General features: G+C 39.7%; 1 protein-coding gene across 2 annotated transcripts in view; it reads left to right on the forward strand.

Annotated features, from left to right (window-relative positions):
- Positions 1-9518: 9518 nt before the first annotated feature.
- The window catches only part of SCRN1 (secernin 1), a 55365-nt gene continuing 51176 nt past the window's right edge, over positions 9519-13707 (forward strand). The window contains exon 1 of one of the 2 annotated variants that reach the window (XM_074367309.1): positions 9519-9742. The gene's annotated coding sequence lies outside the window, so the exon portion shown is untranslated. Of the gene's footprint in view, positions 9743-10272; positions 10295-13707 lie in introns of those variants that run through there. The other variant, XM_010971429.3, reaches the window with a different exon arrangement.

Here is a 13707-nt window from a genome sequence, read left to right on the forward strand (position 1 = left end):
TTGGTTTTGTGGAAAATTCTTCAAGCCCCAGTTTCTTCAGCAGCTTTATTGATTTTCTTAACTGTTAGTCTAGGTTTTACATCGAAACTAAGTGAGGAAGATAGACAGGTAGTGAGGGGAGAGGGGTATGGTGACATTTTGAATGTGTCTCTGGTTGTCTACTCTGTACATATTTGTAAGGAAAGCTGTGGTTTGTTAAAATTGTTTTGAAATAAGCATCAAACCTTGAGCATCAAGGACAATAGTTAATGGTGAATTTTTGGTGCTGGAGAAGGTGTATGTGATGTTTTGTTTTGTTTTGATGGTAGTTATTATTGTTTTGGTTTGGAATTTTATTGTGTGTCACAGGTGGACATTATGATGATTAATGCCTACTAAGTAAATTAGTGCTATAAAGTACCTTATGTAATTAAATGAAATGCTGGGTTGCCATAAATATCACAAGAAACAATGATTTCTGATTCAGATGGGTGATCAGCCATTTGAATCTTTCCTTGTGAAAATGAATCTGTACTTCTCATCTTATTCATGACATAGGATATTGCTTACATCCATAATATAAACATCAGCATGTGATATCTCCACTGAATTGAAGATATGGATCTCAGTGTTTGGAAATTGCAAGAGAATAAAAAGGAACTGGGTGGAATGTTATGGGATGAATATACCTCTCACCTTGTATTAAAAAAGCAAATCGTCAGTATAATAATAACTCTGGGAAAAAATAACAAGGGACGTATTTTCCAGAGATGCAGAGCACTTGGACATAAGAGGTTTTGTTTTATTTTGGTTTTGTTTCTTACCCACTTTAGTTTGAACTGAAATATAAAATGTCAAACATGAATATAAAATCATATGCCCATGAAAACATTAAAATTATAATAGTACTTCTATCTTTTAATATCTGTAGCATTCTTATTAGTAAGGTTTGCATATTCCCTTTACTACAATGAAAATCATACATTCTTACATATGGGTTCGGAGTCTTTATTTGAAGGTAAATCTTTTTCTCTTCTCAAAATATTATTATGCCTTTCCTTTCAGCTTTGCCTCTGCTACCTCCAGCAACCTGGTCCAGACTAATAGCAGAAAGAGGCCTTAGCAAACATTGGTTTCATAGCTCAGTCTTCAAACACAGTGAGAGGCATAGTTTGGTTCCTAAAGGCTGCAGAAATGTAGCAGTGATTCAAATTTAGTGTACACCAGAATCACATGGGCTCGGTGTTAAAAGTGCAGGCTCCTAACCCTCTCCCCAGAGATTCTGATGAATTCTTGGATTGGGCCCATGAATCTTCATTTTATCCCACTTGCTAGCTGATACCGATATAGGTGGTCTAAGAACCTTAATCTGAAAGACAATTAACTTCACTAATTCTCTGCCCTTGAATATACAGTCTCCTGTATTTTTCTCTTCTACAAATATTCTTTTTTGCATTCTGGAAAACATTGCGCATTGGGGCAACTCATTGTGCCTAAAAATGAATACACAGTTAAAGGATAAGTTGTGTGGAGACACTATTTCCCCCAGGGTTAGACATTTTTTCTGACTATGAATTTTTACAGCAGTAAGTTAGATGATCAGTAAATATGTTTTGGTGAACATCTTGTCTACCAGAAAAAAAACCTTCAGACTTTCCCCAAATTACCCTTCTATATTATTTTTTCAGAATTATCTACAACCCACCCTTTTGGAAGAATATACAGTTGAGATTTAGAAAAAATAAAACTATTCTCTGAAAAATATATAGATGTGTATATGTGTAGTGTATATATAGACATACAGTGTAAACTGTATATTGTGTGTGTGCATATGTATATGTATGTGTGTGTAGAGTTCTATATCAAACACGGTCATTGAAATGCTCTCTGGAAACCACTGTGCAGTCAAATTTCTCTTTTGTCAATTTGGAGTCTGTCATTCTCTACTTTTTCTATGGTTCACTTATAATTTAGGTAAAATTTCCCAGTAGTTCTCCATGTAAAACCAACAATAATCTTTTTTTACCCTTTCAGCCTGAGGGTTTCCAAGGGATTAAGTGGCTCCTTTTGATATACATAGATTATTTTTAAGGAAAGGATAAAAACAGTCGGAAGATTCCAGGAGATCTGCAACACGTAGCACACTCTGTGGATTCTTTTGTTTACCAGTTCTTTGTGTCCCTGGACTGCTGATAAAGCCTCTGGCATAAAATGGATGACTTTAGTGAGTATGAGTCAGCCAATAATTTACAAAGCCAGTCTAAGTGCCTGTGAGCTAGACTACCATCAATTTTATTTTATGATCTAAAAACAAATGACACGAGATGCTTGCTGAGGTCTTACTCTAAAAATCCAGAGTAAAGTGAATGCTGTCCCTTTTGTCTCTAATAGCAGGTAAATTATATTCCACGAGGGGATTTCTGGGAATTTACAAGTCATTTCATTAATTTAAAATTCCACACTGCAGTAGGGTAAAGATCATTTTCTCTTCAGTAAACAGTTGCAGCAAGAACAATTCCAGGCACAATGTAAATTTAGGTATTGAGGGATAGTTTTCATTATTATAAAGAATAAAGTAAGGGTAGGGAGACCCAATGGGGCTTAGTTCTCATTTCTTGTAGCATTTTCTCATTCATTTGTTGGACTCACTCTGCCGGAGTGCATTCTATGTTACTGTAACTCTGATTGTAATTTTCACCTCTGGGTGGGGGACTAGGACAGTATAACATTCAACCACATACTGTTGGTTCTTTGCCCTTATGATCGTATCTCCTGGAACCGTTGTGTAGCTATCTTGTACAGTACGCATTCTGTTCCAGATTTTTTAAAGTTGATTCTTAAGTTAACAGCTAAATTTATTAAATAAGTAATTATACTTGTGTAGAATAACCAAGAAGAGTAGTAAAAATTCAGATTTGCCCTAAAATAAGAGACAGCATTTTACTTGCAGGAAAACAGAGAAGAATTTAAAAAGGATCTTGCGATGAAGTCCTCATTTGAGTGGCCAAATTTCCTCCCAGCATAATTGTTCTTTTCTGCTATCTTTCTACCACTGGTTCCTTGAGACTAATTACCTAAGTTTTTCCTTTCACTATTTTGCCTACATTTTATAGTATAAAATCTTTTAATAAATGTCATGCCACATACAGTATTAGTCAAGGTTTTCTTTTTGAATCATAGTCTTTAAAGACAATTAAGCAGCCTACTAAAGTTAATTAATTCTTACTCACATTAAGACTGAACAGTAAATCAATGGTGCTCCTAGGCTTTTTTTTTCCGAACATTTTACTACTATGGCAATAATTCTTTAAAACTATTAACTCTTTATCATTCACATATTTTCCCTGAACTGGGCAATATCTTACAGTTTTCTAATATTTCTTTCTTTTTTTTCAGCTGGGATATTTTATTTCATTTTTTTAACAAAATTAATTTGTAGTGCAATGACTTTTTTATGTTTCAATATTTTTAGTATATTCACAGTTATGCACCCATTACCACAATTTTAGAACATTTTCACCACCTCAAAAAGAAACCCCCATACCCATTAGCAGTCACTGCCCACTTCCCCCCACCCTCCCTAAGCTATCAGTCTACTTTCTCTAAGTATTTGCCTGTTCTGGAAATTTTCTAATAATTTTTAAAGCTCAATCCTTTTTTACATTCAGTGTAAAGAAAAATCAGTGATCTGAGAAATTCATATGACAGAGAAGTAATCTCTGCTTTTAATTTTTGTTTCAAAAAATGTAAGTGCTTTTTGAAATTCAAAGAGAACCAAATAAAGATTCCAGCTCTAAGGACTAGATCGTTCTATATATGCAAAAAATCAAATACTTTGCACAAGTAAAGCTAGAACCAATGGTGTGAGGGATGTAATAAGAATAGTAAAAACCTAGGGCTTGGTTTAGGATTAAGGTAGAAAGTCTATGGAAAGGAGACTAAAGAATCATCAGGAATTTAAAAATTAAAATATCTCTATATACCTAGGTTATTTCCAGTTCTCTGAAAGTCAGTTAATTAGTCTAACAAGAAACAAAATTTAATCCCATTTTTTTTTTGTATTTTATAGAAAATAGAAGAGCATCCCAAACAATAATCTCTACAGTCAGAAATTTCATACATTCTCTCAATAGGTGAAATCATTGTTTAATCACTGGCAGCACGAAGGAAGTCATCCTTTAATTGAACCCAAAATTCCTACAGCAATTTAGACAGACCTTGTTTTGTTCTGTGCAGAACTGGAGAATAACTAACAGTAACTTCTGCTGAAGTCATGTATTATCTCAAGTGAGCAGTGGTGTTTAAATTGCCAATATAAGAGGCTCAACACTTACAATTTGAAATAAGCTTTCATCTCTTAAAAGGTGGCCTCAGGTGTCACTATAATATTAAAAACAAGCCCTATTTTAAAAACGTACATAGCAGGAGGTTAACCTTTTCCACACATGTAAACTAGAAAAACATCTCAGCAACAAAGGATTAGGTTGAAGCTCTTAAGTGCGATCATAGAATCCTCTAGTCTGCTCTTTGATGATCGCAAGAGTCTCAGCAATTTCCTTTTAAATTATCTGTACAGCTGGCTGAATCCATGGATTTCTAGAGGTGCCATGATGAATGTAAAGCATACATAATTTGTCTCTAAAACCAGGTCCAGAACATTCATGAACTGTTATCTTATTTAAAATTAAATAGGAGCCACTCATTGAAATGACACATTTGAATAATTGAACTTATAAACCCATCCCTAATTATAATGAATAGGATTTTATACCTTTTTGCTAAAATACAACTTATGGTTGTCTAAATTACATATCCAAAGAGCTCGACAGATCATTTAAATCCTAAAAATGATTTTAAAATAGATTTGAATACTTATAATCTCTCAATGTTGCCTATACTCAATACAGACAGTAATTCTGTAAATTGATTTCAGGGCACTCTAAAGGTTTGTTACTATGGTAACCGAATTCAGAAAACTAACCTCCTAAACATGGTTGTCATAGCATTAAGGCAGGTGGCTGACTAATCTTAACTAAGTGCTTTTCTTTCTCATTTTCCCATGCCTTTTCTGTCAGCTCCTTTCTTTGGTTCTCATAAGATTTCATACAAAGGAATTACACAGGCTTTCTTACCCATACATAAGTGTCTCGTTCACATAATACTGTCTGTCGTTCATCCCCAAGAGAGTTACCCAGTGACAGATCTTTTTCCTCCTGCTGTAAGTATACACTAAAAGAAGTACTAAGTGGAAAATACCTCTACATGCAACGTGTTAAAGGCATTTCTCAATTACACATGGACTTCAGCTCCTCAAAATCATTACATGGGGTTCTTTAGATAATCAATAATAGTGGTTAGAAGAAAAGGCAAAATTGTCATCAATGTATTTTTTTTGATGGTCTAGGTTTGGGTAACCCTCATTTATGACTGCCTTTTAAACCTGTTTATATTTCCCAATATGTTAATGTATTTATCTATATATAACTCTTATGTTACCCTGACAGCAACATACAATATATGCTTATCACCTCTATACTTAATTTCCCTGCTGGTCTCTGACTTTTTGAGAGGTGGGGTTATGATATGCCTTTTTAATCTTTGGAGCAATAGTGCAATTCCTGGTACAGGTCTTCAAAAAAGGTTTCTTGTTAAATCGCTGTGTTGAAGAAGTTCTGTAAGTAAATTCTGCATTTGTAGTTCTTAAAATTAGGAGTCTAGTTGATTGTGCATCAGGACACTTGGTTTCTTAGGGGCATTAAGATTAGTGTTCCTAGTCTTCCACATCTGCCCATGATGGAAAAATTGCTATAGGACTTGCTAGCCTATTGTGAACAACTAGAAAACTGGGCAAAATATAGGAAACAAATGTTGTCAGACATTGGACAACAGGCAGATCAGGACTGTGATTCTCAAGAGAAAGGAAACAAATGAGGTAAGAGCTACAATGACTCGAGCTTTCTGCCTGGAGGCAATTCCTGCACTGTACGTGGTAAAAAGAAGGGAAAACAAAACAGAGCCTAGTTGTCTTGTGGGGTTGAGGAAACAAAGATCAGAATTCAGAGAGGTCAAAGCAGCTAGAATTTGTGGGGCTGAGCTGTGGAGAAGAAGAAACTCAACAGAAAAAAAACTTCAGAGATTTGCACAGAGGTTTCCTTGAGTCACTGAGCGCGTACCAATCAGTGTCTGCATATGGTGTATGACCACAAGGTTGGGCAAAGAATAAGTCCTGAGGAAAGAACAACTACTGGGGAGCTGTGCACCAAAACATTCCCAGAGCTGACACAGAACTGGGAATTGTCCAAGTTCCTAGCAGCCAGGATCACCTTATTGATTACTTGGAACATTCATTAGAGCCCATAGGTGACTCATACCTCAGTAAAAGGGTGAAAGTAGCCACGGAGGTAAGGCTACCCTAGAGCTGTCCTAAACAGTTTATAAACAAGTCCCAAATGGTGAAGCTTATTCTTAAGAATAAAGTCCAACAACCTTTAAAGAAATTTAACAAAAAACCCATCACTCAATAATATAAAATTCACAAAGTCTGACACTCAGTAAAAATGAGACAAAGAAGCAGGAGATAAATCAATCAGTAAAAGACTAAAAATCGACAGAAATGATGGGATTAGCATACAAGGACTTAAAATAGCCATTAAAATATAACTATGATCTGAGATTTAAAGGAAAACATGTATGAGAAATGGATGGTATAAAAAGAACCCAGTAGAACTTAAAGAGGTAAAGAATTAAATATCTGATAAAAAAAACTTTCAATAGTGTTAACCATAAATAGATTAGATTAGAGACTACAGAAGATAAGAAAACTTGAAGAAATATCAAGAGAAGTTATTCAAAATGAAGCACAGAGAGAAAAAAGAGTGGAGGTGGGGGGGTGCGGTGGGGAAAGAATAGATCCTCAGTGATCTGTCAGATAATATCAAGTGGTCTAGTATATCTATAATTGGAGTCTCTAATTTGAGAGAGGCAGTGAATAATAGGTAAAATATTTAAAGATATGATGGCCAACATTTTTCCTCATTTGATGAAAATTATAAATATACAGGTCCAAAACCAGTAAGCCTCGATGGGATAAACATAGGAAAACAAAAAACAAAAAACAGAACAAGGTACACTACAATCATATTGCCCAAAACATGTGTTAAAGAGAAAACTCTTAAAGCAGTCATAGGGGGAAAAAAGGACATATTATATACAGAGGGAGAAATGCAATCAAACACAGACTTTTCTTCAGAACTTTTGCAAGTCTTGTGACAGTGTCTTATGACAATAGAATGATACTTTTAAAGTTCTGAAAGAAAAGAAGCTCTCAATGAATAATCACGTACCCAACAAAAATGTTTCAAGAATGAAAGTGAAGTAATGACTTTTTCAGATAAAACATGAAAGAGCTCATTGCCATCTAACCTGCACCTACAAAAAATGACAGCAATAGCGGTAAAGATGGGGGGTGGAGCATACTGTTGAAAGTGTGTTGCATTATATCTGAAATCACATTATTTTAAGGTAGACAGTGATAAGTTTCAGATGCATATTGTAAATCCTAGAGTAATCAAAAAATAAAACAATCAGTATGTCTAATAAACCAAACATGAATATAAAATGAAATATGAAAAAATACTCAATTCTTCAAGAAAAAGCAAGTAAAGGGCAAAAAAACAAAAAAAAAAAAAGATGAAGAACAGATAGAACAATCAGAAGTAGCAAGATGTTACATTAAAAACTCATCATATTGATAATTACATTAAATAAAAATGGTCTAAACCAGTTTCTCAAACTCAGGGCCAGATAATTCTTAGTTGTGGAGGACCGTACTTTGCACTGTAGGATGTTTAATAGCATCTCTGGCCTCTATGTACTAGATGCCAGTAGAGACTTCCCTCACCTCTGCCACTGTGACAACAAAAATGTCTCCGGACATTGCCAATGTCCCCAGGAGCAGAACTGCCCCCATTTAAGAGCCACTGATCTAAATACTCTAATTAAAAGGCTAAGAGTATCTGACTGAATGAAAAGCAAGATCCAATTATATTCTTTCTAAACAAAACCCGAGACAATCCACTATAATATAAAGACAAAGGTTAAAACTAAAAGGACAGTTTCCTTGCTTGGACTTAAGGCATAACCTGATCCCTTTGTGCTCCAAGGGTCTACAACCACTGCTCTATTCTGCAGTATCTGTAGTGATTCCCCCAGCCCTCTCCCACTATCCATTTGCTTGTGGCAAACCACAAGTACAGGCATAATTTTAAAAGACGTGAAAAAAAACTCTCCTTCTCTCCCCTGCATTCAGTCACCCAGTTCTGGTCCCTGGTGGCATCTACTATTACAGTTTCTTACAGTTTCTTCAGTATTCTTCCAAAGATAGCCTATGCATTTGCAAATGAATACAGGGATATTTTTTCCCCACAAATGATGACATATTTACACAATGTTCTGCACATGTCCCCCTCCCTTTAGAATAGGTTAGAAATCTTTCATATCAGTACATAGAAATAGATGTAACTCATTTTTAAAATAGCTGGATAATATTCCATTGTACTGATGTGCTGTAATTTATTTGAACCACTCTCTGTTGATAGACATAAGCTTCTAATCTTTGCTAGCACAAATAATGTAGCAATGAATGAATGTGTACTCATATCATTCCACACCTGTGTTGGTATATCTGTAGCATAAATTCTAGAAACAGAATCTTTAGGTCAAAAACTATGTATGTATTTGTTATTTGGGGAGGTATTGCCAAATTGTCCTCCGTGGAGGTTATAAAACTTTTTGATTTTTGCTAATCTGACAGGTGGAAAATGCTGCTTTGTATACGTACTTGATTTGCAGTTAGGAGAGCTTGAATATTTTTTCACGTGCCTGAGTCGTATTGCATTTCTTTTCCTGTGAACGATCTCTTCAAATCCCTTGAGATGGTCATTTCTTACTAATTTATAAAAGGTAGAGTTTGTGTTCAGGTAATAGATGGAGGGTCATGTCCTGACCAATGACCTTGACGCCAGCATCAACACATCTGTCATCTGTCTGTGGATTCATTAACCCAAGTATGGAATCTTAGCTCTGCTACTTGCTGTGTGACCTTGGGCGAGTTGCTTAACCTCTTTGGCTTTAGTGTCCAAGTGCAAGGCATAGGGCCTCGCTTATCCGCATGGCACAGAATCGCACCTTTAAACCCAGAGAGGGAGTCGGTCTGGACCTGTGAATCAACAAAAGTACGGACACGTTTCTCCGCGGGGATATCTTGCTTAGGCACCGAGGCCCGCACGTAGCAACCAAAATCGCGGAGTCCAGGAGAGGCGCCGGAGAAAGTAAGGCCTGGCTACTTAAAGCCGGAGTTCTCCCTTTCAAGAAAGCTGCCACCCGGCTAACCAAGAAATAAAACTCGCGCAGAAGGGAGCCGCTTTCCTCGTCGAGATTCGCCCTTTCCACCGCCCCTCCTACTCAGACGCGCCCTCCCAGACCAGGCGGAGCGCCCGGGTGCAGCGCGGCCCTGGGCCGGGGTGGGGGTGGGGGGAAGCTGGGGGTGGGCCCCGCGGTCACGTGAGCCCGGCCAGCTGTTGGCAGGGGGCGGCGGGCCCGAGCGCCGGGAGTCTGGGGAGGGGGAAGCGCCGACGGCCGCCTCCGCCACTGCAGCTGCAGCCCCCGATGTCGCCACAGTAATCGCCGCCGCGGCAGCACCCGCACCCTTGCCGGCCGCAGCATCAGCACCGCAGAGCCGAGCCCGGAGCCCGCCGCCCCGTAGGTGAGCCGTGGCAGGCACCCCTGGGAGCGGAGGGCATCTGCAACCGCTTCCCCCGGCGGGTTTCACCCTGATCCGCCATCGCCGTCTCCTGTGCTTGGTCGCCTCCCGCCGTCCCTCCAAACTCGTGGGTAGTGCTACCCGAGGCCGAATCCGGCGGATGCTGGCTGGGGCTGGCTGGGGTCTCTAGGGGCAGGGAAGAGGGGGCCTCAGCCCCGGGCTGGGGGTGGGTCCGGCTACAGGCTGCGGGGGCGCAGGAGAGGGGCGCCCCACCCCGGGGCGCGGGCACTGCAGCCTGGTTGGAACCTGTCCCAGCTCTCCACACCCCAACCCATCCTTCTCCCCACCTCCTTTAACTCTCCTTACCCCCTAGGCCGCTTTTCCTGTTTTCGTTTCCTAATATCCAAGTTGCTGCCCTGCTGGGGTGTGTGCCGGTGCGCCCCCCACCCCACCCCCCCCGCCACGTCCCCCGCCACCTCGCAGGCCGCTCCGGGGATTCGTGGCTCGCTCGAGCGCATTGCTGGTGGCCGAGAGGACCTGGCACCTTTCCCGGAGGTAACGCACCTGCCGCGCCGGCGGGCTCGCGCGAACATGGCTGCCTGGCGGGCCCACTGCCCTTGGCCTGGCTCTGCCCGCGTATCCACCGGGTCCCCGGTCGTCGAATCGTGTCCGGAGGACTACCCTCCTCTTAAGGGCTGTTGCTGTGGTCTTTGCAGGCCGCAGGACTTGACACGACCCCCCACCCCCACCCCTAAGCCACACCCGGGGCGGTTCTTGGGGGTGGGGGATGCCGGAGCATTTATTGGTAAAAGGCCCTGGTATTTCTGAGATGATTATCCACTTCAATTTGCCTTTACGTCCTCGGTTCGCTTGTCTGACGGGGCGCAGATTATCGGGCGACATCACTCTTGAGGTCTGAGACTAGTGTGATCTGCAAAGCAGGAGGGACGCTTGAACTTTAGAGAATTGACAAGAACTAGGATTTAGGGGATTAAAATGTCCATTAAAAATAAGTGCATACAAGGAAGCAGTCATTTGCTGTGACTCGAAACTGTCTTGGTAAGGTTCTCAAATAATACGGCCTTTCTGGATTTGCTGTTTAATTCTGGCTTGCAAGTGTCTTGAATTATGCTGATGCACAGCTTCCCGATGTGTGTGTGTGTGTGTGTGTGTGTGTGCGCGCGCGTGTGCGCTTGCGCGTGCGTGCGTGTGGGTGTGTGCCTACTGTGTTCCAAGCCTGACTAGAAGATGCATTAGTTGCAGAGGAAACCTGTGTTAATTCAAAATGGCAGCATGAAAAATCAGGCCAGGTGGAAGGAGCACAGACCACAGCTAATCAGCTGCCCCCTGACTTAAGCCTTAGTGAGGGGAATCTTCGGGAGGGAAGGCTCTCCTGGGTATAGCTGCCGCCAGCCCTAAGTGGTAGGGAGTGATTCTTGCAGCAGGCTCGATTTTAGGGTGCTGCAAGCTTCTGGGGAGTTTAAGTGGGAAGTTTGGGAAGCTGTAATTATCTTTTCTAACTTATCAAAAGCTGGTGCAAAGACCTGATTAAATCTCTCTGGGATTTTGATCTGATTTTCTCTGGCTTCACCAAAGTCTGTTTTTGTGGCTGGTGATACCTGTTTGATAACTTCTGCGTTGTTTCGTACCTACAGGTGGCTGTCAAAGATGAATGTCTAGTATAAACATTATCTAAGAACAGTTCATATAACCAATAGCAGTCCTTAGAGCAAGTTTCTTTGAAAGAACTGATTTAACACCATGAGCAAGCCCTGAGGCACTACAGAATGGTAAATTCTGACTCATTTTTTTAAAACAGCCCTCCCCCCCATTCACTGCTGTGTTGCCAGCCATCTTCTCTCTGAGCAAGGAGGAGATGTATGAGGAGGCAAATGTTTCAGGGATAATGGGATAGAGGAAGATTAGTGCAAAGGTCAGGAATGGTGAGCTGGAAGCAGCCTGAGAAACCGTCAGCCTCCTCTTTACAGACCTGGAGGCTAAATCCAGCAGGGTAAAGGGACTGCACCCAAGGTCATATAGCTGGTTGGCAATTGGCAGTGAGGACAGAGATCCAGGTCTCATAACTCCCCGTTTTAGGGTTCCGCATGCCACCCTTCAAAGCCTGGGAGAAGAGGGCAAACCTGTCATTACTAGGATGGCAAACACTTTGTGAAACCAAACTTTAATATGAATTAAAAAATCTATAGGTATTTAAAGTAAGTGCCTACACCTTAGTTTCCTGACTTAAGACCTAACTTCTTAAGCTGTGTCCATGTCATGGCCCCTTTTTTCCAGGGACTAGACCGCTTCAGTATTTAAGCACCAAAAACATGATTTTATGGGGTTTTTGTGTGTGTGTGTGTGTGTTTTATATCGAAATCTTGGAGGTGAGAAGTGCATTCTTTGTTTAAAAAAATTGGTTGCTGCTGTTGCTTGTCTGGTTTTTAAAAGAAACCAAGGTGAGAGATATAAGAGCATTTGAATATATCTAACTTTAATAGTAAATAACAAACCTGTTTTAAAATAATTTTGAAGCAGCCCTGAAGGCAGAGGCTTTTTCTAGAACTTGAATTTGAATTCTTTGAGTCATATACCAGTGATCCTAGTTCTACTAAAGCAGAACTAGAAATTGTGTGTGGGCTAGAATTTGTGCAGAGGTGGTGAGGGAATGGAAAATATTTCTTCTGGGCATTCTGTACCTTCAATCCAGTGAAGTGCAGAAGGAGGAGGTAGGTGGGTGGCAGGGAACAGGGAGAATAACTTACGATGGTGAAGCAGATAGGAGCTAGGTCTACGGATAGCTAGCTGGGTATGCTGAAGTGAAGACAGACGCTGATGCCACACATGCCATTAAAAAAATAACTTTCATTAGAGCATGAATGCGAAGATTCATTCATTTAAATTCTCCTGATATGTCAAAGATATTTAAAATTGCAAGTTTTAAAAATACATAAACACATGCAATCTGTGTTTGTTGGAGAACAGTGAAAAATACTGATAAGCCAAAGTTATTTTTAGCAAATCACCCACAATCCCTTTATCCAGCAATAATCAGTCACTGTGAAAGTTTGGAAGCATTTTCTTTGGAGTGAGAGCCTAGGTCTGTGCTGTGCAATCCAGTGGCCCCTAGCCACTAGCCATATGTGGCTTTTGAGCACTTGAATTATGGCTTGTCTGAACTGTGATGTGTTGTGAGTGTAAAATACACACCAGATTTCAAAAATTTTTATGAAAAAAGAATTTAAAATGTTTCATTAATAATTTTATTTTTAAAATTTTAGTGGAGTATAGTTGATGTACAGTATTATATTAGTTTCAGGTGTACAACATAGTGATTCAATATTTGTATAGATTATGTTACATTTTAAGTTATTATAAAATAATGGCTGTGTTCCCTGTGTTGTACAGTATATCCTGGGGACTTATTTTTAATTATTTACTTATATATTTATTTGTGGGGGAGGCAATTAGGTTTATTTATTTATCTGTTTTAATGGAAGTAATGGGGATTGCTCATTTTTTATACATAGTAAGTTTGTCCCTCTTAATCCTCACACCCTATTGTGTCCCTCCCTCCTTCCCTCTCTCCATTGATAATCGCTTGTTTTCTGTATCTGTGAGTCTGTTTTGTTATATTCATTTGTTTGTTCTTTTTTAGATTCCACATAGAAGTGATAACATACAGTATTTGTCTTTCTTTGTCTGACTTTTATTTCATTAAGCATAAGACCGTCTGGGTTCATGCATGTTGTTGCAAATAGAGAATTTCAATAAACAGGTACTGTGCATTTATAGTTTTTATGTTGATTATGCAGGCAGATCTCGGAGAGATGGTAAGTTGGGTTTCAGGCCACCACAATAAAGCAAATATCGAGGTAAGACAAGTTACACAAATTCTTTGGTTTCCCAGGGCATATAAAACTTATAGTTGTACTGTAGTCCATTAGTGTGCAATAGCCTTATGTCTA

This window comes from Camelus bactrianus, chromosome 7, assembly GCF_048773025.1.
Source record: "Camelus bactrianus isolate YW-2024 breed Bactrian camel chromosome 7, ASM4877302v1, whole genome shotgun sequence".
Lineage (NCBI taxonomy): Eukaryota > Metazoa > Chordata > Mammalia > Artiodactyla > Camelidae > Camelus > Camelus bactrianus.